General features: G+C 39.2%; 1 protein-coding gene across 4 annotated transcripts in view; it reads left to right on the forward strand.

Moving 5' to 3' along the window:
• The window catches only part of ADD3 (adducin 3), a 90,906-nt gene that overhangs the window by 33,184 nt on the left and 33,591 nt on the right, over positions 1-24,131 (forward strand). The window lies entirely within an intron of this gene.

Here is a 24,131-nt window from a genome sequence, read left to right on the forward strand (position 1 = left end):
CTAGTGTAACGATATGAAGGGGGAAGAGGGAACTGAATCAGTGAACTGACACTTTTAAAGTGGTTTTATTAAAATGCACTGACAAAAAGCCCCATCACAACAATCTCATTAATGTTGTGCAGAATATTTTTGTGGGATGAAGTTGTACCTCAGCTTTGGTGTGCATGCAAGAGTGTGAGCAAAGCTGCGTAATATTTGCTCTAAATATGTAATAGAGTGGCACAAACATAAGGATATCAAGGTGTCCTGCAAGTTGCAGCCATGGTGAGGTGGATATTCCCTGTTTGTACAGTTGGGTACWTGCACCAGCTGATGATAAATATCATCAAAGATGAGTGAATGTGGTACTTGCAGAGTTTGACGTCCTTCACAGCAGTTGGCAGACTTTGTTAACAGCAGTTAACGACGTGTACAGTTCCTAAAGGTGCAGAAGGAGTATATGAGGATGGCAGAACCTGAGCAGCAGCCTGTGTTTTACAAGTTGGAACTGGGGATTCTTTTATACATTTTTCAGACACTTCTGTTATGTCTTACAAGTGTATCTGTGGTATAGATAACATACATTGTGTTGTAGTCTTTATTTTTTATAATAATAGGCGGCAAACATTMTTACAGTGCAGTGTTTTAGGGATTTGAGTACCTAATCTCTTACCTGAAGTATTTTTTGTCTACCACTCTTTTCTATAGCTCCCCAGGTCTGTATTAAAATAAGACAGTATTATAACTCGCATTTTCATGTCTGTTACGTAACTAAAAAGACWGTATTAAAATAATCCTGTTGCTAGCACTTGGATAGTGCTCTTTTTCTTAGCTGGAGAAAGTTTTTCTCCTTTATTTGCTGTGAAATGCTGTGTGTACCTTGCAAATGGAGCGCTATGAGGCAGAAGCAAGGAAGAAGTCAAAATATTATCACTGCATCAAAGTGGAAAGACAATGGCTTTTGTTAATAAAAGCTGATTTTATTATAAAAGCTGTGCAGTTCCAGGTGAGAGGGAAACAGCTTTTAGGGACTAGTTATATCAAGCATTTGTCTTTGTGGGAAAAAAACAATAAGTGTTTTGTTTCTGTTTGAAGAGTGTGAGAATTTAAAAGAAAGGGCAGAGAAACTTACAGTCCAGGTAAAAATGTGTTCAGTTCTTTACATCCTGGTGGGTAGTTATGTCTTTTATTTGGACAGAATTGAAAATACAGGAGAGAAATCCTGTCTGAGAGCAAAACCAGCAGTGTTGTCACTGATSTGTTCATCCATAATGCCTTCCATTTCAAGAAACTGGGTAATTTCTTAGACTTTTCACTTCTGCTTTAAGATAATTTAAATCATTGCTTCTACCTTTAAACTGAGGTCTAAAATACAAGATATTTTCCTGGGATCTTGGGAGACTGCTAGACATGGAGCCCCAGTGTGACTGCATTCCCTGCAGTGCTGGGCTGGCTTCTCCTGTAGGCTCCTGGTAAGATGAGAAGCCAGCAAAAAGCATAAAAAGGATTTAATGTGTGGCTGGGAAAAAGATACAAGGGACTCAGACATTTTATCTGGCGTCTCCAGTGCTGAAGGAGAGGTTTCTATCTCTTTGCTCATTTTAGACAAGAGATTTTACTCTTGACGTTTTCTGCCCCTCACTGTGCAGAACCTGTCAAATCCTTTTCCTGACACTTTCTCCCCCATCAGTCCTTCAGAAAGACTTCAAAAGAGATTTTTCCCAATTGCAAAAGGAACCAGGCATGGCCTTTCTTACTCTCCCTGCATTTGAAGCATTGATAAGTAACATGTGGCTGGCTCCAAACTGCTGACTTTCCCAGCCATTTAAGAAAACACTGTTAGGAGTTTGGTTTTAAAAGAAACTACAGGATTGTTCTCCCTTCTTTGCAATTGCTCTTTTGTGTAATGTGTCCCAAGAGGTTTGATTCTTTTCTGTCTGAAGCAGTGAGAATTCACTACTGTCTCTCTGATTAACACGTATTGAAAAGAAATGTCACATTTTTAAAACTTTTCCATATGGGAAGAGTTTCTTTGTTCATAATCTGTGTCACGCTGTTTAAGTTGTAACTTTCTTTTCCTTTAATGCCTTTGAATCATCATTGTTTGGAAGTGCCCTAGCAGAAAGAAAAATATTATTTTTAGAACTTGAGACTGGGTAAGAGGAGCCTGAAACCGAAATCTACTGTCTTGCATAATTGTTAAAACCTGCTACGCAGTTTGGCARAGGTACAGACTGAGAGATCTTTTCCATAAAATGTGGCTGGGGCTTCATCTTTAAAGACAGGGTATGCCTGAGGACAGCCCTGGTCCTTTTAATAAGAGTTAAGCTCACTTGAAAGGCTGAAGATGAAGAAGAATGTAACCTGGGGAATTACGAGCTTATTCAATAACTCCAGTCTGATGCATCTCATTATAATGATGGGAGACATGGTAAAACAATTGCCCTTTTATTTCCTGCTCTAAGGAACAGTCTGAAGTAAATTGTACAAGAATACAGTAAGGTGCAAGGCTAACCTAAATCTGTTCCCAAATCTATCACCTGAATTGATTTTTATTTAAACAAACTTAATAAAACCCTAGGGCCTCCCTGAAATRCAGATAGTGTGGCTGCATTACCCATAACCATTTAACCTGGTCAAATAAAACTCAACGTTGTCTCTTAGCTGTTGGGCAAGCTGCACTCCCTTCRTGCACTCCCACATGGTTTGTGTGAGGACATCTCAGATCCTGAACCATTAAAACATTCAAGGGACTTGTTGGGGTGGTTTTCTGAAAACATCTCACAAAATTGTAAGATTCAGCAAGTTCGTAAAGTTGATTTTTTTTTAGTGCCTCTCTCTCCAACAGGAAGCACATTTCTAAGCTGCAGGTAGCATTACCCATTTAGATTTTTAAAATCTCCTTACACATAGTACAGAGGAAGAGGTCAAAGTAGGGCAGAGCAGSACAGTTGCCCAAGTGTTTTTGCATGTAAATGATGTAGTGTTGACCAAAACTTTTCTCTGTGCCCTACTGAAAGTGTCAGGCTTTAGTGTCCCATTCCCCCCCCCTGCACACACCATGTTTTGCAGGATGGCTTGCAGTTCTGATGAAGGTCATGTTCCCAACTGGGCTGCTGTAGTTTTGGAGGTTTTGAGCCCCTGGGCTTTCTAATCCTTAGGAGAAGCTGTGGTGTTTGTGGAACTATTTTAAGTATGCTCTTGAGTGCTTTCCCCCCACCCTTTCAACACTCCCTCTCCAAACAGTCCTTACCCTTCCCGTCCATCAAGCAGGAATTGGGGTGAACATTGGCTCAAAATCCCTTTTTAGGCATGATGCTTCCTAGGTTTGAGCAAGGGAAACTGTTTAGTAAGTGTTTACTCCTGGATGTACAGTATTTCATGCAAACATGGAAAGATTGTGTTCTGCATTTTCTGTCGGCTGCCAGCCCTGATGAAACCATGTTTAAACATCCTAGAAGCCTGGAGTCCTCTGACTAAATGTGATTTTATTGTCCCCTCTGTGCCCTATTCTCAGAGTGAACTTCCTGATTTTGGTCATTTTTTTAATTGGTGCAGTTTAAGTTGCCCAGATGTGGCTCTTCAAATGTCAGTGGCTGTAGATAACCCTGTCTGCATGAATGATGAAACAGAATATGTGAAATATATGRTACAAGTGTATTTCTGCCTTAAATGCCTGTTTCTAGTAAATATTCATAAAAAGAAGTTGTCTAGCAGTCTGATAAYAAAGACAAAATTAAACACGGATTTGAGCTTATGCACATTTCATACATTCATGTAATCTGGTGCCTCATTCTYTAGTGAATCAATTTAAAGCTTTTTTTATTCCTAGCATGAGATGTTTCAAAGCACACATGTCTTAGTCTGACTTGATCTCACTAAATATTTGTAGTTGCAGACAGCAATGTTTGTTCATACTGTATCTGCACTCAGCGTTTTTCGCATTCAGACTGAAAGACACACATTAATTGTGAAGACAATTTGCATTTAAAGTCCTGCATTTGTTGGGCTCTTTCTTTCCTGTTAAGATGAAACTCTGTGGAACTCGGTTCCTGTTTACTTGGCTGTCTCAGCCTTGTCCTCTATGAATGTAAAAACGGTGTTGAATCTCCTCCACTTCTCCMGCTTTCCCTGCTGGTGGTGGTGCTCATGCTGAACTGAGCTGTTCACTGTGACCAGTTCAWCAAAGCTCTGGAGATCTGCCCAGTTACTCATAAACAAATGAAATAGAATATGGGATATATATTGTGCAAGTTACAGGAATCAAAGAGAATTAGAAGAAAAAAAAAAAAAAGACAGGAGATCCTGTTCAACATTTCTACAGTTGTTGCCTGAAAAAACACTCACTTTTGGTGTAGCTCCTGTTACTTTTAGTACATATGTGAGAGAGCTGTGGGGCTGTTGATTGTGGTTTTAATCRTTGTTTTAAAAACACAATAATTTTCAGCATAGATTGTTGTTACAAAATGGAACCTGGTTCTCTGTAACCTCAGCACCARGTTATGATTTTCTTGTCTCAAAAGAACCAAACCTAAAGTTTCTCTCACATAAACAGACTAAATTTGGGCATTTGTACTGCTTCTGTCACTGTGATAGAAAGCTGGAGTAGCTTAGGAGTTGAGGATGAGGAAGTTTAAATAAGTAAAACAGGAAGACATCACCCTAGGATACTTTCAGAATTGCTGCTACTTCTGTGATCCGTAGCAAGGAAGGCTTATCCAAATTCCTGCAACCTTTTAAAATGTGAATTGGGTGCTTGAAGATCCCATTTCCTCAGGCATGCTGCTAATCCCAGAGTTCGTACAGGATTTCTGTAGCTATTACTTCTGCTGTGGATTTAGGAAAAAGACATTCAGGCTTTCCAAGACAGCATAGCTTTCAAAGGCTTTATTTTAGTTACATTAAAATATTGAATTGTTGRTGCTGCTTTTTTWWAATTTTCTTTTGTCTTTTGCATTTTTTTCCCCATGAGTGCCTGGAACGTGTTGAAGAGCRTTGGATTGCTCTTTGTCATTTCCCCCTTTCCCTTTCTGAGGTCCCTTTCATGGAAACAGTTTGCTGGCAGCAGATAAGTTTCTGTATCTCATTCCCTGTCAAATTCCTCAGTCCGTGTGATAAAGAGTTTCATGGGAGGCAGGAGGAGGAAGAGGACAGTGCTCATGTGAAATCTCTCATTGCAGCAGGGAGCAGAGGAGCTTGGTGGGCACCTCCAGAAAGAATTGTTGGGATTGTTTTTTGCCAAGCTTGGGAGAGAAGCACTGGAGCTCTGGCAATTCCACACAAAAACCTGTCCTTTTTCAGCTGACACAAGAAGGCTGTTAAAAGTTAGTAGTACAGATTGTTTTATCACATCCTGTTAATTATAAATTAATGAAGAACAGCTCTGCAGAGAGGAGCTGATGTAATTCTTCAGTTGCTTGTGACATGGCGATCAGATTTTCTGCTCTTTCTGTGTGATGCTGGAATTAAAGCTGGAAATGCTATTCAAAATTGCAGACTGGTATRTTTTAAATCATTAGGCTTATAACTGTAAAAGAACAGATCTACCTTAAAATTAAATATTTTTTCCYGAAAGGTAAATTCATTCTATTTTGCTAGCATTATAGCCATTAATGAAATGGCTTCAAATGTATCTTTATACATCTACTATATTGTACTTAATTTTTTAATTGCTCCTTTGCTTAGGAATAAGTCTGTCCCTGATGGCTTAAAATKGCTGAATCTTTGTAAGTATAAAAAACCCAAACGTGGTTACATGTCTATTAGCTCACAATTGTGTCTTTATTGTGGAGGTTGTTTGATATTATCTGGTTTGGCTTTATTCATAAGCGGAGTACAGTGAATGAGGAATATGTTTAAAAATTTGATTATTTTTCTGAAGTAGTTATAGACCTTGAAACTCTCCCACTCAATACCAATCTAATAACTTCAGCATCATCCTGTGGGTTTGCAATTTTTTTTCTCCTGTTCACTTACTGAGCTGTATTCAGAAATTACAACATCCTCAGCAAATGTTGATATTTAGAATTTTTTTTTGTTTGTTTTTTGTTTCCCCTCTGCTGAAGCTGGATGCGTTTAACTTCTTAACAGCTGAGTTGTACTAACATGAAGGTTTTCACTGTCTGCTAATGACCAATGACTCTTCATAGAAAAGAGTCTGTTAAGTTTTGAAGCAGGTTTAAGATTTGGGGTTGTTGTGCACCTTTGACTGTCAGGTTAAAACAAACTGGAGTCGAGTTCTTTGCAGGTGATGCTCCCTTAAATCTGCTCCTCTTGCAGAGCTTGTGCTGCTAACTGAGACTTGCCAACACTCAATCTCTGCTGATTATCAGTGTAGAGTGCTAGAAACTGTGATTTGTGTTATGCCATCTTAGGCTGAGGAGAATCTTGGTTGAAGGGGAATGGGGTAAAAACAACCACTAACAAAACACGAAAGTCTGATTTTTTTATGCTTTGCATAAAGTTTTCCGGTGGTTGACAGTTGCTGCTGTTGCCCAGTGTCTACACCTTAAGGTAGAGATATGGAAGGTTTCATGTMAAGTAGTTCAGTTTGAAGCTTATCCAACCAGTAATTGGAGCAACCTACAATTGTCTTAATTTTTAATCACATTTTTTTGATTAACAGTAGTGCAGCTATATAAATCAGTGAGTGGAGTCGCTGAATCAAATGTGTTTATTCACCATGGAAAGGGACCACTTATACTTGACATAGGCTATTACTTCAGATGGAATTAATTCTTCTAATAAGCTAAAGGAAGTTAAAGCCTGTGGGTAGTAAAGTGGCTTCTTAAACAATGAATTAGAAGTTGGATAAAATATATATCCATCTACCAAAGATGGAAGYTTTTGTAGTTGCTACTTTTTATTTTTAAGAGGCAAGGAGGGCTTTATAGCAGGGTTTAGGAATCTCTTAGCAACAAGGAACCGTCTTTCARAAGTTGAAGTTTTTGCTGAAGAAAATAGAAAGGAAAAGAAAACTCTCTCACAAATTAAATTTTAAAGTATAATAAGTCTGGCCAAAAGATATTCTGAGAAACAATTTGCTAAAGATACTAGAGCCTACAATAAATCATTTAAATTGAATCATTTCAAGTACATCAGGAATGAACATCCTGCCAGACAGGCTGGAGAGCTGATAGATAACTGAAGTATAGMAGAAATACGTGTTGGAGATAAGGCACAGAACAAAAGCTAAATGATTTTTATCCAAGTTGACTTTCCTGAGTGATTTCAAGGCAACAACTTTGCTTTGGAGGTCATGTTTTGAGAACTGGTCTCAAACTGAAATGTTGGTAGAAAAGATTTTTAGAACATAGAAAAAAAAAAAAAGCATCCAATTTCCAGGAGTAGATATCATTTGCCCAAGAGAGCTTACGGTAACCACAAGTGACAACATTGATCTGGCAACTGTGATCTGTTACTTAAAATGGCTGCAAGATCAGAGGCAGGAAGATAGACAAACACAATTTCAATATATTAAAAGCATTCCAGGAATAGTCAGGGTAGCACAGACCTGCAGGTCTGTACAGGCAAGTTGGCGTTTCATTAGGAACGAAGACCACAAAATTGGTAAACGCGTGGGCAAATATGTGGGCAAAAATTTATCYCAGGATTTGGGAGAAGTACTCATGTGCATTTCAAATAGATGGCCTTTAACCTTAGGGTGGGACATGCAGTTATTTAGGTCTCTTCTTTTTCCTCCTCTTCAGCTTGCAGAGTTGAACTTGCTGTTGGTGTCAAATGCAAGAAAACCCCAATCATTTGCTCTGTAATCATATAACWTTTTTTAAAATATACTTACTTAACAGCCAGAAGCAGAATACTATCCCACAATCTAACTTTGTGGTAAATTAGATGGATGTCAATAAATAACTGGATTATAGGAAACAGTGGACTGAAATTAAGTGTATTGCCTCAAGAGCACTAAATGCCGTGTATGTAGTAAAAATCTGTGACTGCTCATGTACATTAATTTAAATGTAAATGTTTGTTTAATTCTGGTCAAGTTCTGGCCACAAGATGTAGGTGAAGCTTAGTTTGTGGTAAATGTGGTATGGTCAGTAAGTAGACTCCTGTGAAATCTGCCAAGTCTGAACTTTCTCCTGTCTTTGTATGTGATTGGCACACGTTAGACTGAAGGTGTGTGATAGTTTTTTACATTGCTCATAACACACAGGTCTTGGTAAGAAGATACAAAATAAATAAAGTTAAGTGTCATCTTGGCATCGGATACCAGGCTTTATGAGGAAGGTACTAGTTTGGACTAAAAGTGGCTTCAAGCTTTTTCATGGGTACAGCCTCTTTAAGGTACTTAATGATGGTGAAATAGCTCCAAAGTGAAATAGATTTACTACACCAGCCGAAAGGCCCTCTCCTTCATCTATTAGCTTTATRCAGTTTTGTACCAGAGAATTACAAAATGAGCAAAGGTTACTAGAAAGGTCACGTTACTTCCATGGAAATATTTTTTTTTACCAAATCTGTCCTTTAGGCTGTGGGAATATACACTGTAGACACATTTATGTTATTCTCTCTAAAGCAAAACCAAGAAGTTTACGCCATTGTTATTTTCCACACATTGTGTCATATGGAAGAAAGCATATGTTTGTAGGTGGGTACTGATAAGCTTGTGTGATTTAGAAAAGTATTCCAAAATCCTTTCATCTTCACCATAACTTAGTGTTGCGTGTTTGTCATGAATCGTGCCAGTTCAACCCTGGCTCATCTAACTGTCATGCGAGGAGAGCTTAAATCAGCTTTTACCAAATACATTTCAGTGCAGTACATTCAATACATTTCACTGCAATAACCTCTTTATTGCCGTGAATACAGCAAGGTGCTTCTAGTGGGCTGATGGATGTGAGGGGTTTATTGTTGCTTTCGTTCAGCTTTCAGCATGAACTGTTTAAGGATTTCTAGTATAAAGGAGTACTTYGTTTATTTACATGTCATGCTAACATTGTGCTGTAGAGATTGTAGCTGATGTCCAGAAGTGTGAATTGTTTAATGCATTTGCTAACTTTTTGGCTCATTTTTCTTTCTTGACAGCAATAATAAAATACACAAGACAGTCTTTGAGATGCACATTAGCTTCAAGCWCTTACTGAGAGTGGAARAGAAAGCATTGTCATTACCTTAAAAATCGTTTATGGAACTTTTTAAACACTATTYCCTATAAAACTTGTTTGCTTTATAGTAGTCCCCATGGATGAACATTTTCATGATCAAGTAAATTAGTATTTTGATCGCAAACTCCAAAAAAATATGTCTGCTACCTTTYCCTCTTTCCTCCTTCCTTCATTTTTCCTCATGCTCTACTACTAACATGTTGAGATTTTATTTCTTTATATTTTCTAAGAAATTGGTCATATTTTCAATTAATTATTGTTCTGTTGGCAGCTCTTGCACTTGGTATTCTGAAACCTTGTTTGTGCCCGGTGACAGTTTCTCACGGCATATTTTAGTCTACACTCACACTGTTGCCAGATCTTGGGATGTGCTTGGCACTGCGAGGTTCTCGTTTCATGCTATGTTGTATCTCACTGCTGAGAATTAATCTGTAGTATGAATAGTTGACTTGGGCAATGTAAAAAAGARCTCTGGTTTTGAGCTGCATAGAAAAGTGTACTACCTGTTGTGCACGYGAATTGCAAGAATTTGATGAATAGGCTCTTGTTTTTAAATCGGCCATTTGCATTTTTTCCCCCTGGGCTAATAAAATAGTTAAGAGATCTCTTCTTACATGTTTGCTTCATCTTGCCTGTAGCTTGTCAGTGTTTYAGAGCAGCAAGCGCCTTGCACAACTTAGCATCTCTGCCATATCAGTGCCTACTCATGGATTRTGTGCCTCTGTTGGAACCACTGTCAGTCTGTAGTGCAGCCAGTGAAGTCTAGAAAATTACTCACTTCATGYTAGAGAGAGAGCTTAATTAGACAGTGAATTCAAATGGTACGTAATTATCTAAAATTAGGCAAAAAGAATCGCGYTTTAGGATCTGATGGTTTCACAAACACAAATGTTGAACATGAAGGTGTTAAGTTTCAGTACGTGGTACATAATATGGACCATAAAYGAAAACTGTTACTTTAGGACTTAGGAATTTTTCTTTCAGACTGGGAACTTTTAGACGTTGAGCAACTTTTTTCTGATTCACATCTCAGAGAGAAAAGCTTAGTTCATCCCAAGTGACTCACAAATTATTTGACCGTGAAGTATGAACTTCTCTTGCAAGTTCAGATGGTGCTATTTATCCCTAACAATTATGTGATGTAAGCATTTCTAGGCACTATTAGACAACGTCCATATTACAGTAATTATTCCAGCAAATGTGTTCATATTTAGCACAGGTAAGGCAATATGCTTGATTTACAGCTGGATGTGAAACTAGGAACTTTCTAAACCCCTTTTGCTTTCTTTTAGTGTGAAATTCTTTGYTCTGTATCAGATGTGAGAGATATGCAGTGCTAAACCTCACTATTACTCACCTGTAAGTCTGGTTTGGGACATGAARGGTATGTGGGCTTGGAACCCTCTCTGCATCTGAATTTTAGCCTTAGTCACTAAAATTTAGCTCCAGCTTGAAGCATCATGACTAAATTTAAATGGCAAATCCTTAAGAGCAGAAGAATTATGGTTTATTTCTGGGATAGATCTTTCTTGCTTTTAAGCAACACATAGATCTTGGATAGGTTTGCTTTGCAAGAGAGAATTTTGCTCTGGAGAAGAAGTAGCCAACAGAGAAGAGACTAGTCAGTGAAGAGYTGTGTTTAGTTAGCCAGTTGGCATATGTGCACTTGCAAGATTCACTTGAATKATTTCTATTTGTAGTGCTCAGCTGAGTTCTACTCATGCTGTGAAACTTACTGTTATCACTTTTAACATCTATCAGTATTTTCACAGCCTTCTATCAAAATATTGCTGAAAACTGAGCCTGAGAAACAATTTTGAAATCAATAACTAACACCTATTCTAGTAAGTATGGCAAGGGGAAGAGTAATTTTTAAGCTATGTAATTTTTTTAAGGCATCTACAGCTCTATCACCAACCCTACTTAACAGAAATATCTTCCATTTTGAGTTAGGTCTAAAAAAGCTTTTAATCCTGGGATTTTTAGATTAGAGACTTCTCCATGTTCTGCTGTTTAAGAATAGCTTTGTCTGGTATTGTCCAATATTTAGGATAAGTAGAATATTAAGAAATATAATTATTTATATTGCAGTGTTTCATGTGAAAARAACTGATGGTCTTGGGAGGGTGGCCTATGTACCTTGGAGGTCTTGGCATTGCTCWGTGTGATGTAATTGGCTGATCACCTCCAGAAACTTTCTGTGCATGTTCTAATATGTAGGAAAGCCAGGTTTTGCTATGGCAGRCAATAAGCAATGTAGGAAATCATTCCCCAGTGGATTTGCCCAATGTTGAGTAGCTAAAAATGAAATTGTGGGAAGAATGATGAGTGCTGTTCTTGTTTTCYGGCAGCAGTGGAACTGTTCATGCAGCAATATAGTGAGATTACTTGCAGTCTAAATTGTGCTATGGTTCCGATTTAAAAATGTGCTGCTTCTGTTTTCCCATTATTGAGACATTGGTTCCAGGAGAGAAAAAAGAGATGGCATTTTAAGCCATTTGTACAAATTCATATCTTCCAGTCAACCATAGGATTTGGATTTACACTCCTTGGGAAGCTGTAAATTACTGAAAGTCCTTTGCTTYTGTGTTTTCCAAATGATAACCCTGCATTCTTGTATAGTGGTTTGGGAGATTATACCAATCTTCCAGAAGTATAGCTCTAAACTTTAGAGATCCATTTTTAAAAAGGTAATGTTTAAATGTTTCATCAGTCTTGTTTGCTGGAAGGGTATTTTTCTCCCATTTTTTTTTATTACTGTATGGACACAGTATCACAGTCTTTTTTCTGCAGAATGTTTTTTCACACATGAGGTCAAAAACCTGTAGTTTTAGCAGACTCAGTTTATTCAGCAAAATACACAAGCTGGTATTTTTTTCTTTTTTATTTGTATTTTGCTTTTTTGTAAAGGAAATAGCCCTGTGATAGTTGCTTCTTAGTTTAGGTACTGGTCTTGAAAACGGTCAAGTGAAAATACTTTCTTATTACTGTCATTCTTTTAAATACCTGTGCAGTTTGAGATGATTGAGTGCTCCAGCCAATGAAAAGGTGACCTGCTGCTACCAAAGAGCAAAGGAGCTCTTTTTTACCAGGGGTGTTGGAGTTGAAGAAAAAAATGCCAGTAATGTATATATTAGAAATGTTTTGCTGTGTGTGGCTTTACCCAGCAAGAAGGAATCCATTCGGAATTTTTAAACAGGGACTGGCTTCATTTAAGGGAGGAAAAAAATACATAYTKTTTTTRTTTTTTAAATATATTAGTGGAAAAAACGACCTGTTCATGTAAACTGGTGAGTTTGAGTGGAATGAAATTTCCAGGGCTCAGCAGGGTGAGGTTTGTTGACAGTACCAAGCACATCCCTTTTATATACTCCATGCCTTTCCGGAAATCCCGAGGATGGCATGGGGGTATTTCATTCGTAAGAAAGACTTTGAAGGACTGAATTGTGCCTTAAKTTCTGGAGCTTCAGGGCTGCAAGCATTGGCGAGATTCCTTACCAATAAGTAGTAATTTCTCACCAGTAAGTCTTACTCTGGAATAGATGGAGCCAARTCTCTACAGTCTCTACTTTGTTGGGAAAGCACGATCCCAAGTGAAAGAAACAGCTTTTGTAAAGGGCCCCCAGATCTACCTGTCTGACATCAGCCAATGTAAAAACATCTTGGCAGAGCTGATGCAGATGTGCAGGTTTCTGCAGTCATCCCACCTTGTCTCTGCCAGTGATGGTTGTGTCCTGCATGCTGAGCCTGGCTTCGCTGGCAGCTCCCCATCCCCCTGGGCCACCCTCTCCCCCAGATAACTTTACCCTCATAGCACAGATACTCAGCGCTCCRGTCTGGATTTCATTTCTCCTGCAGCTCCGTGTGATCTCGCGCGCATTCCTGACGCGTTACCAACAGCCCACATCTCYGAAAGTGCCCTATCAGCTTTCAGTGGCCAAAGCTCGGGAGGGGAAACAGGCCAGTTCCTCCATGCAAACAGCTGGSCAGTTGTGGATGGAATTAATTGCTGATATGCATTGGCTGTGTTTTTCTTCTCTTGTCATTTCCTTTGCAGCTGTGAAAGGCAAGGTTTGAAGGCTTTGAAAACAGTGCAGACSTTCTCTGTGGGAGTGATGTAAAAGTACTGAAATACGGATGTAGATTAGGATTTGTATACAAAGTAAAACCTCTCCTGAGGTGTAACAGCCAGCACTGTTGATGTTGATATTCAAATTCCAGGTGCATCTTCCAAAAGTAATTTCTGACTTTGGATTTCCAGCTTGAGAAAAAAAATCYGTTTGAGAAGATTTGGATTTCTGAAAGCAATAATAATTGTTTTCTGAAAATAGGAGTCTGAAGTTGAGTGTTGAAAGCAATCTGTTATGAAAATGGTTGCCATCCATGTATAGTCTTGGAGCGGTTATATGAAATGGACTGATGCTGATTTAGCCAAATGTGAAACAGTCAAGTTGCTGAAAGTCATGTTCCAGGCCAGCAGTTATGGGAAATTTATCACRGGGTTGGAAAATACATATGTTATCAACAGGGTTGCATGTCTGCCTCGAGGCTTCACCCAGCCCATAACAATCCAAAAACAAACCACTGATCACAAATCAAAAAATGCTGTCAAAACTAGATTCTGAGCCCTAATWCTGTCAGAAGCTGCAGCATGCTGGGCTTAGTTGTAAAATCAGTGGAAAAATGTGTGATACCTATTGTTGAAGATAGTATTTTGTGGGCTTCCAGTATGAAAGTGCAACAGATATTTTTCCCRTGTTTATTAAACTGTTTTAAATGTGCTTTTGTTTTATGGAATTGTTACACCTCCCCTACTAGCAGGCTTACACTGTCTTGCAGTTTACTCAGGGGARGATCTCTAAGCTCTTTTGCCAAAATAACTACAACTCTCCTAGGTATTTTACTAGTACGCAGTATTTGCATACCGTATATTTATAAATAGTCTCATACCTAGAATGGATTGCTTAAACAAATGCTTGGGAAAGGTTTTGTTGTTTTAAGACCTGGTCTTAAGAAATAAATAAATGAAGTTGTACAAATACGCTGAAAATGTTTCCACCAGATTGGGTTGTGCAACTCCTTGTACTGCAAGATGAGTATTTCAAAGGTCCCACTGAAACCAGGGCCATTATTTGTGGTAAATACTGTGCAGAGTGWGGAAGGGTTGACAGACCAAACTCTTAATAAATAAATAAATAAAAATTGCACAACTCTTGAAAGGAGCCAAACTTTCAGTCACAGCACCCACGTCAGCCAAACTCTTGCAGAGAGCACTGCTGAGAGCTGTGGGATTGTACTTGCAGCAAACACGAAGGAGTGCATCCTTACATCCCAGATTTTTCAGCCTTGCATGCAAGGGATTTCCGCTGCGACCTTGTGTCTGTCATAGCTAACAGCATGCAAGGGGACACCAACCCGAGTTTGGCTCACACRGTATGCAGGAAGTTCAGCTGTAGTAATTCGATTGTAAATCTGAGCCAGAGAGTCAGTAACTCAAATCATGGCTSTTACTTCAAAGAACGAAGGTTGCCTCTTTGAAAGGCTTCTAGTTTTTATAGCTATACAAAAGTTAACTATTACGTAAGTTGTGTGTTATACATATGCATATGTAGGTTCATATCTTATTATAAATATACATGGATCATAGGCACCCTGTTCCATATCTGTCATAGTAAGTACTTTTTTGGCAGGTAACAGAAGTTATGGAAACAATTAAAATTCCTGTGCAACATTGGATTACTTACTTGTTTGGAAGAGTGGGTGGTGTTATAGGGAGGGGAAAAAAGGCAGATCTGTACTTCAAAACCAAAGTGTAAAAGCATTCTGGAGTGGTTTTGCCAGAAGGTYTTTTTGTCAATTTGTGTTTGGACAGAAAGGTCTGAGTATTAGGAATAGGGGTTTGCACTCTGATGTATCTTGTTAGTAAATATTTAAGGAATTATAGAGGTGTAGTTGTTTTTATGGCCAGTAACCAACTGGTGATTCTTTCAAGGCAATAAACAGTGTACAAGAACAGTGTTCTTAATTGCCCTGAAGTGTAAGAAGTTGTTAAAGTTTAGAAACTGGTTGTTCTCTGCTCTGCCTTCACTTTGATCTYGTGCCTGTCTGACTGAGAGATTAAGAGTGGCAAAAAACCCAACCASTTTTAAGTAACTCATAGAGTAGCTGGGCAATTTAATTTCATCCAGCAGTGAGTACCTTGATCCAGAGAGTCTGCACTGTGTTTTCCTGTCGGTTACGTGACAGATTGGTGGCATGATTTGCTTTGCAAACCTGTAAATGAGGTTCATGTTTGTGAATCTTTTAGCTGTGGTTTCTTTCTCCACCCTTTTCTCATGAATTAACTTGAAAAATATTTAGGACAAGATTTSTCTGGACTCGCCACGTCTGATGATATCTTTTTCAACTGTGGTCTTTGTATATATGTACTTCTAAAACAATTGGGAGGTGTGGTGCAGTGTGCTTCCTTGGAGGGAGGAACACTGTTAGTAAAGATTACTGATTCTGTGAGAAGAGTCAACTACACAAAATGCTGAAACTGTGGCTGGGAGGAGCCTGTGGGCTTTAGTTCTTAACTCTCTTTGGTTTTTGCCAGTGACTTAGAGCAGGGAAGTGTGTTTGGTCGGTYGTGGTGAAATGCTGGAAAGATTTTTATCTTCCTGACAACTTCATTTATCAGTATAGTAATAGTGCAGTGTCTTAAGCTGCCACCTGACTTGCTATGTGAGGAAATTATATACAGTTAATAAATACTTCAGATTGTTCTGTATGTGACTGACAAACCATAGTTGACTAATGAAATACAGGATTTGGCTGTACTAAAGCTCGAGACATCGTTGAGTGAACTTTGTGTAAGAGTGGGTTCATTCAATAAAAAATAAAAGGAGCRTTTAAAGAGCCTTTTATTCCTGTCATAAAGATGCTTTGTGCTATTGCAGTTGTGTGTTTGATAGAATGGTTGGGGATGGATGCTGCAGAAAGTTGTTCTGTAATTTGAGTGTCTTCTCTTTGAGACCTGCATGATTTTTATCTTCGGTTTGTGACATGATTGGTGAGTTACAGTTTCTATGTTTGAATGGAGTTTGCCACTGTAATTAGTGTCTATGTATCCATAAATCAGTCTGTTAGCATTAGTTGTTGCACCTATTATGGGATGGTTTGGGGTGCGTTGGTTTATTTGTTGGTTGTTTTGTTGTTTTGGTTTTTGTTTCAGGAAATGTGATCTGATTTTACTTCTGCCTAAGCCAAGGGGAGCAGTAGATTGAGTAGGACTGGGCTCAGTGTTTCGAGTATATGTTGGCAGCTAAAGTGAGCACAGCCACATGGGGCACAGGGCTAATTCTGCTGTGCTGCAATACACTGGCCCTTGAGGTTTTAGTTTAAAGTTTGGGAAATAAAATACATGTTTTGTTTTGTCATTGACTTTGGTTTTTGTTTGGTTTTGGGGGGGTGCCTTTTTTTTTTTGTATTTTGTTTGGGGGTCTTTGTGGGTTTTGGGTTTTTTCTTTGGTGTTGTTTTTTTGTTGTTGGTTTTGGGTTTTTTATAGGTCGATAATCTTGACATGTTTTGACACATAGCTCTRAAACACAGCTCATTGCTGGTCACACTGTTACAGCAATCCTTGCGCTGTAATTCCTCACCTCCCTTTACTGTATCAAACTAGTTCAGCTTCTGTGAGTATGTGTGCTAATGGGTTTTTATCATGTGTGTGAGTAGTAGCAGACTAGATAGTCTCCCAAATTAGTAATTTAAGTGGGACAGATAATAGAAAAGTCTGTTCTCATTTAAAGCTATAGCAGAGTGCATGAGACAGCCTTCRTTAATGTATACTGCACTTGCATTGAATTTCTTTGATTACATCAGAGACCTTATGATAAAGGCATGACCAACTRGTTTTAAATTGTGTATTAAATTCAGTTTCCTAGTATCCAAAAGCATACATGCCCCCCACCCAAAAAAAAAAAAAATAAAAAGGCCGACTACCCAAGTATTTTCAAATACATAAACTGGGGAGAAGAGATGAAGAAAAAGCTTCTAACTTTCAGTACATCAATCATGCTTTCAACATCTGGAATTAAGGTTTTTCTTAAGCACAGTTTTGAGATATGCAGTATTAATCCCAAAGATTTGTGAGGGAGTGCAGAGCTTAGCCTAGGAGGCAGATACTGAGTTCTGGCAATAGTTTTTTGCATTGTTTCCACATTCTGGCACTCCGCTCCATTTCCTYGCCTCACTGAGCACTGAAAGGGACATAAATTGACATAACTAGATTTTTGTGACTGGGGCAAGGGAAGCAGCCTGAAAGATAAACTTTAACCTGTCATCCTGTCAACAAATTTGCATTGTTACAAAAGTAAGAATTTATATACCATGGAGTCAGGAATATTATGTAGGGACAATGCATTAAGATAAAGAAAGTGCATATCTGAAGTTACATTTTTTTCAGYCTGAAAATAGAATTTAAACATCCCACTGTCTGATTTGCTTTTCCGTAAAAAAAAATTACCTTTCCATTTTTATGTTGTAAAAAAAGCTTTGAGTACTTTCACTGGTCTAAAATAAGGAAGTCTGAACTATGACAAAAGTTAATGGGAAAGTRGTGGAAGAATTTGGCCTATCCCTGCAGTTTTCGGACTGATAACTTCTTTTAGGAGTCTATACTGTGTCTTGAGCATKCTACAGTTCAGTTATGCAACCTTGGGAAATTTCTCTCCCACTGAAAGCACTCTTCCTTTATTAAGGCTAATGGGAGTCATGTGTTCGTGTCAGTGGGAAAGCAGACCCTTAAAAACCTTTCTGGTAGATTTGGTGGAAACAGAGCTCACGTTCGTTATTGCTTTTCTGGGCAGTTGGACGTCTCATTAGYGGAGTGTTAATGATGTTCAGTGAACTTCATTATTGGACGAGAGGACTTGGTGAAAATATAAAATGAGTGACTTTTCAATCTTATAATTTCCTGTATTGTTGGATTAATTTCTGCTTGTTGTGTCCTTTCTCCCATCGCAGTACTTACACACTGTTACCTGTAACCTGGTGGAGGTGGTGCTGGTRGTTCTTCATCCCCACTGTCAGGGCTGTCTGCCCTGAGCCCACACCATGGCTCTCCTCTCCTGGGAAATTTACAGTAGCAACCATTACATTTTYAATCCTTCCACGACTTAATGCAGGGAGCAGATTATAAACATCCATCATGTAGGAGCCAGATTTTAGCCGTGGGCCTGTCGATGCGGTTTCTTTACATTGAGAGCCGTGTGCGGAGTGAGCGATCGTGGCTTTGCACAGCGCTGTGGGGAAGGTGAGGGTGAATCCCCCACCATCCCTGCTCTGAGCAGATGTTCCTGCAAAGCCCCACTAACAAAAACAAACCCACCATCTCCCCGCCGAGCCGCAGGATGGGCTGGCCCTGCCGTGAGGCCGAGCCCTTGGCCGGCGGTGGGAATTCGCTTACCCTCKGAAAACGCAGCCTTTCGTTTTATCTCGCCGGGGCGACCGCAGGGGAACAATGGGTTATTGGAGCACTGGAACAACGCGGGCTTTGAGTGACCCCCGCGTCACTGCCTTGTGCAGGCGAGGCTAGAAGGAGAGATTGGCTGCCCTCAGAGTTAATTTGGCAGCTGGGGCATGGGGGTCTGGGCTGGTGGTGGGTGTGAGGTGAGGGTGGCCATGAGGGAGCAGTGAGGGATTCTCCTCAGCGCTGTCTCTGGGAGAAGGGAAGAAGTAAACACAGAAACAGCCAGCAAAGTTAAACGTGTTCAGTTTGTTTTTTCTTTCTGGGGCAAAATCTTTGTTTCATTGTTCAGCTTTTAAGACAAAATGTTAAATGTCACTGATGGTTGTCGCTGTGACTGCAAAACTGGCCGGGAATGGCTGAGTGGCAGGTGAGTGTCTGGTCACAAGCTGGCCTCCACAGTTCCATGTGGAATGGCACAGGCAGGCTTTCACAYCCCATGCAGGGTCTGAAGACTTTGATCTTAAATGTAGCCTTTGGAGGTGTCATCCTCCCTGAGGCTTGTCCTCCCTGAGGCTGTGCACATCTGTAAGCAGTTAGGTAGATTATTGMCATTKATATCCCWGAAATTAGAGTCRCAGAATCACAGAATAAACTGAGTTGGAAAGGACCAACAGAAACYGAGTCTAACTCTTCTAGCCCTGCAAAGAAATATCCCCCAGAATCACACCATGTGGCCAGGAATGTTGTCCAAGCACTTCTTGAACTCTSTCAGGTTTGGTGCTGYGACCCCAGCACCACTTCCCTGGGGAGACTGTTCCAGTGCCCAACCACCCTCTGGGTGAAGAACCTTTTTCTAATATCTAACTTGGTATGCTAAGAATTTGTTTTTTCAGAGGAATARGGATGCAGGACAATGTTTTAATCTKCAAACAAGGCATGTACYAGCTATGTGTGCCATTGCTCTTAAAGATGCATTTTTMTTAGAAGCAGTCATGTTTCAGTGCTGGTAAAATACGTAAAGCTGCAGAGTGGACATGAATTTTGAGAAAATCCAGAAGGGACACAACATTCAGATGTTTGTCCGTAGCAAAACTCCTCTTTTGTAAAGCAGATACCATTTTTTCAGTTCGTCAGCTTTCACTTGGCACACATACCCCTAGCAACAAAAAAAAGCAACCAGCCCTCCTGATGACCCTTCAGACTGTCTTGGGTGGAATTTTCCTGCCTCCAGGAGGAGGAGGAGCCCATCCAGTGAGTTATTTGTAGGCTAGTTGGTGTATCCATGATGAGAAATAACAAGGCGATGAAACTAGTTTTATCTTCTGTACTGATATACCTATTGCATGCTGAGATTTTACGTGTATTTTTAATGTGTTTTTCTCAAAACACATAATAATGAAGAATTGTGGCATCCACTTCCTGGGTAGTTATSTACTCAATATGCAAATGTATTCCCAATGCCCTGAGTGGAAGCCTGCTGGAAGCCTCCCAGTCTGTCCTCACTGTGCAGTTCCTGGGTTGCATCTGAGAGTCCAGAACCAAATRCTTTGCTGTCAGTTTTATGAAGGCAAAACAGGCGCTCCATGAGGAATGAAATATTTTATAGTTACGATGTGCACATCTTTTTTCTTTATTTTWTWTTATCAGTTGGGGAAAAACAAGCAGTAGCAGCAGCTGTGCCATGTGAGCAAGTGTGTCATGAGCCTGCTGGGCAAGGCATAGTGAAGGGCATTATTCTGCCGGGAGGTTGGCACTGGCCATGGCCCTCCAGAGTTGCCACAAAGGATTTTCTGTTCAACATCTAATGCAACAAGCACATTCATATGTTTGCAGARGGTTTCCATGGAAACCATGTAAACTGTGATGCTGGCAGACAGAGGCAAAGGTTATACTATTGTAGGGGCCCTTTTGTATTCTCTTTAAATGTTTCAGAGCAGCTATATTTCTTAACTGATACTCTAAGCCTGTGCAGCAATTTGTTCAGATTTTTGGTTTGGTCTTTAATTTTTCCTCCCCTTGTCTGAGGTTTTTCATGGTTGTRCTGAGGAGGTCAAATGAGGTGCAAGAATAACAGTGAAACTGTGGTACTAATTTATTTTTTTTTTACATAGGATCACTTGAGTATCATTATTTGAATTGATTTGTCTTTCTGTTAGTGATAATGGTGCAATTGGAAATGGAAGAAGAGGGCACAAAAAAAAATTTCAACCTATTCTGCCCCTGCTAGTACATTTTTGTTGAATGCTTTTATTGCTCAGGTGGAACTAACTCGGGTCATCGCTCACTGGCACTTGGGGAATTTTGAATGCTGGTCTCCTCTCAGAATTATGAACTATTTATAGATACCAGTTTTAACACTGGCTAGCCTTTAGCGTGCATTGAGAGTTCATGCTGTTTGTAAAATTACCCTRCAAATTTAAATCTCCAAACACACCTATTGCTTTGTTCATGCTTCAGGAAACACTCCCACCATGGGCTCAAACACTACTTATTAAGAAGAAAGAAAATTACTGGCTCTTCTATGGGATTATCCGGGTTTCTGTTTGACTTTCCATGTTTGCAAAATTGAGCTTGTTCACAGGCTCAGCTTAATTATTATGGGAGGGTATTTTGAATGACTGAACCTGTGTCTGGGCTCATGCTGCAGGTCAGAGAGAGGTCCAGGTACTGCTCCTTGTTTACCTGCTGCTCTATGAAAATGAGATCTCACCTGATCATGCTGTGCATGTATTCATTCTGGACACTTAACTTCTGAACCTATTGGTTATTTGAAGCCAATCTTGGTACAAAGGTAAAAGCGTAATTTGCTTGTGCATTACAGAAGTTGATATCCGAAGAAGAAAAAGATGCASGGTTTTGATGCTGAGGTTGAGCAGCAGCCTCAGTACTTGAAGTACAAGTTATTCATTCTGTCTGATTATAGGGCAATTCTAAAAGAAAGTCCAGGCTAAGCACAGATAATTAATTGAAGTTGATCACAAATTTGCAGAATCAAGAGGCAATTTGAATTTTCTGTTTTAAAGACTAAAACATATTTTGCTACAAAAAGGGCAAAAACCTTTTAGGTGTATAAAATCTTACCATCTTACACGGACAAATAACCTAGAGACATTGATTGTATTTCTGAACTTGTGAAAGTGCTGTCACAATTACACAAGGCAGCACTTAGCACTTTTTGTCAATACAAGGATGAGCAGCCAGCKTGGAGAACTTACTGTTGTGGATGATAATTTCTAACAGAGAATRAAAAGGTGGAATGTGCTGTTAGCTCAGCGTAGCTGCTGACTTGCTTTTGGACAGCCAGGCCTGCCCATGACTTGCTGCACCATGCCAGGAGCAGCCAGGAAGGSATGGATTTGTTTGTTTACTTATTTCTCATGTTTTGCTATTTATATATCAGATGTGTAATTATTAAAGGCTGCATATCCAGTGCCTCGTGAGTGTTAAAAATAACCTCAAAAAATAAACTGTCCATTTTAGTCTTCTAGAAACCACTTGTCTTCCAGTCTAATATCGCACAGTTACAAACAACACATTGACTATGACATGAAAATGAACACAGYGTAGACGTAATGAAAACCTTTCTTCAAGTTTCATCCAATGTAATTGTATAATTGCACTCTCTGAGGGACGGGGGTTGTGTGCCAGGTAGGAGTGTTTCTCATTATGAATTCCAGTTTTCTGAGTTTGAAGCCAGAAATCTAAAAAAAAAGTCTGTTCATATAGCACAAAACTTTGCATGCTTTCATCGCATCATACTGACTGCTTTGCAGTACAAACTTTGATTAATTTTGATAATTTGTCACAGAGAGAGAACATGTACTGATGAGGCAGGCCAAAATCAAAATTCCCTAGCAATTTGCCATAGAATTAAAAAGAACAAAATTATAAACCCACAGCAACCCACAAATGGCATCTTACATGCTTATTTCAATGCACACTGGAAGCATCACTCAGTAATTAAGATAAAAATAGAAATCCAGTTATCTCCCTGCCCAAAATAATGCAATAAATTAGCAAGTTAGAGCAACACATCTTACAGGAAAAAGAATAAATCAAAATACTGCCCAACTGTGAAAGCACCATCTACTCCTACTCTGCCAGAAACCTTTGAGATCAGACTCCTGAGACCAGATTAGTCCTGCAGATTCCTTTTTTCCTTTTTGGATTAAGAAATGAGTTCCAAAAAAAAGATGTGGTTCTTCTTCATCTGCATTGTGGTTAAGGCAGCTCCGGCTGCCCTGGGTCAGTGTCATCCTCTGCAGCATTCCAGCACGTCTGTGAGAGCTGTCATGAAGGAGCCCTTGGCAAGCATCTAATCACCTATTATTCAGCACTTTATTAATCAAGTTTTGTGGTATTTTTTGGCATGTTTTTGCATTTATATGGAGATCTTTAATTCTTCAGTGTTAGGTTTTTACAGATGTCTAGGAAAACCGCACAAAGCACCCAACATATAAGTGAAAAAAAATAACTGAAAGACATAGAAAATGTTACTTACCTTTATTCATCAAGCAAATGTAATCTCTATAGCCCCAGATGTTTTTCTGTATCATCAGTAATTTGCTTATGGTATAAGCCAAAATGCTGTTTACCTGGGATGATTTCCATGACTTCCTCAAATATTTTTTTTAAAAAGCATCACCAAAGCTCAAAACACAATGTCATTTTTCAAAAAATGACTAATTGATTTTTAAATCTGTTGCTTTTAATTCTTAACGTTCTAGTTGAGGGGAGAATTTGCCTCTACATCTCAGGYTCTGAACTCTGAAAATGCTGGTTTTCCATTCTAGGAGCAATCACAGATRTGTGCAAGTCACCATGATTTTATGCAGCATGCCAGGGTGCATCCATGCTCTGTAATACTGGAGTGGTTTGTTGTGGAGTGTCTTTTATTTAATCCAAGTTTCCAGGGCTTACAAGTAACGATGGAGGAGGAGAATTATGGGATAACAGTAGATAATTGCTTGCTTGCACTGGAAAATAATAGTAACCTAATTATGAAATATTTATATATTCTGCATTTGACTTTTAAAATACTGCTCTTACTACCAAGCTTGGTGCTGACTCACCCTACCCCTCACTGTAAGTTTTATAAAGCTTTTGTTAGTAAATCTTCARCACTTGTTTGGAGTTGTGCTGCTCTGGGTACATCTGCTTCTCTGTTCAGTGCTGTGGTTAAATCCAGAGTGACCCTCTGCCAGCAGTCGAGCTTGCTTGATATTCACTTTTCCATTCCTGAAGGTGTAGAAGACCTTTGGCTCTTTAAATTCAATTTGCTTTTGTAGYACCATGAGCAAAAGGTGGCAGAGACAAGAAGTAGGTCAAATTCAGGCCGAGCCAATTGAGATTCAGGTACATATTTGTGTAGGTTAAACTTTGAATGCAAATGAAACATTTTTGCATTTGCTAGTTGGGGTTTTTTTTGAGGGGGGGTTAATTATTTTCAAGCAAGCTGAAGCCAATATTAACCATGTGACTATGCGCAGAAAAAAGTGTTTCTCATCGCTACAAATCCTAGGGATTTCCTTAGGATTAAAGGGATTAAAAAAAATTYAAAAATTAATTAAAC

Source organism: Malurus melanocephalus, unplaced genomic scaffold (genome assembly GCF_030028575.1).
Source record: "Malurus melanocephalus ecotype Western Australia unplaced genomic scaffold, MMel_1.1 scaffold_252, whole genome shotgun sequence".
In the NCBI taxonomy this organism is placed as follows: domain Eukaryota; kingdom Metazoa; phylum Chordata; class Aves; order Passeriformes; family Maluridae; genus Malurus; species Malurus melanocephalus.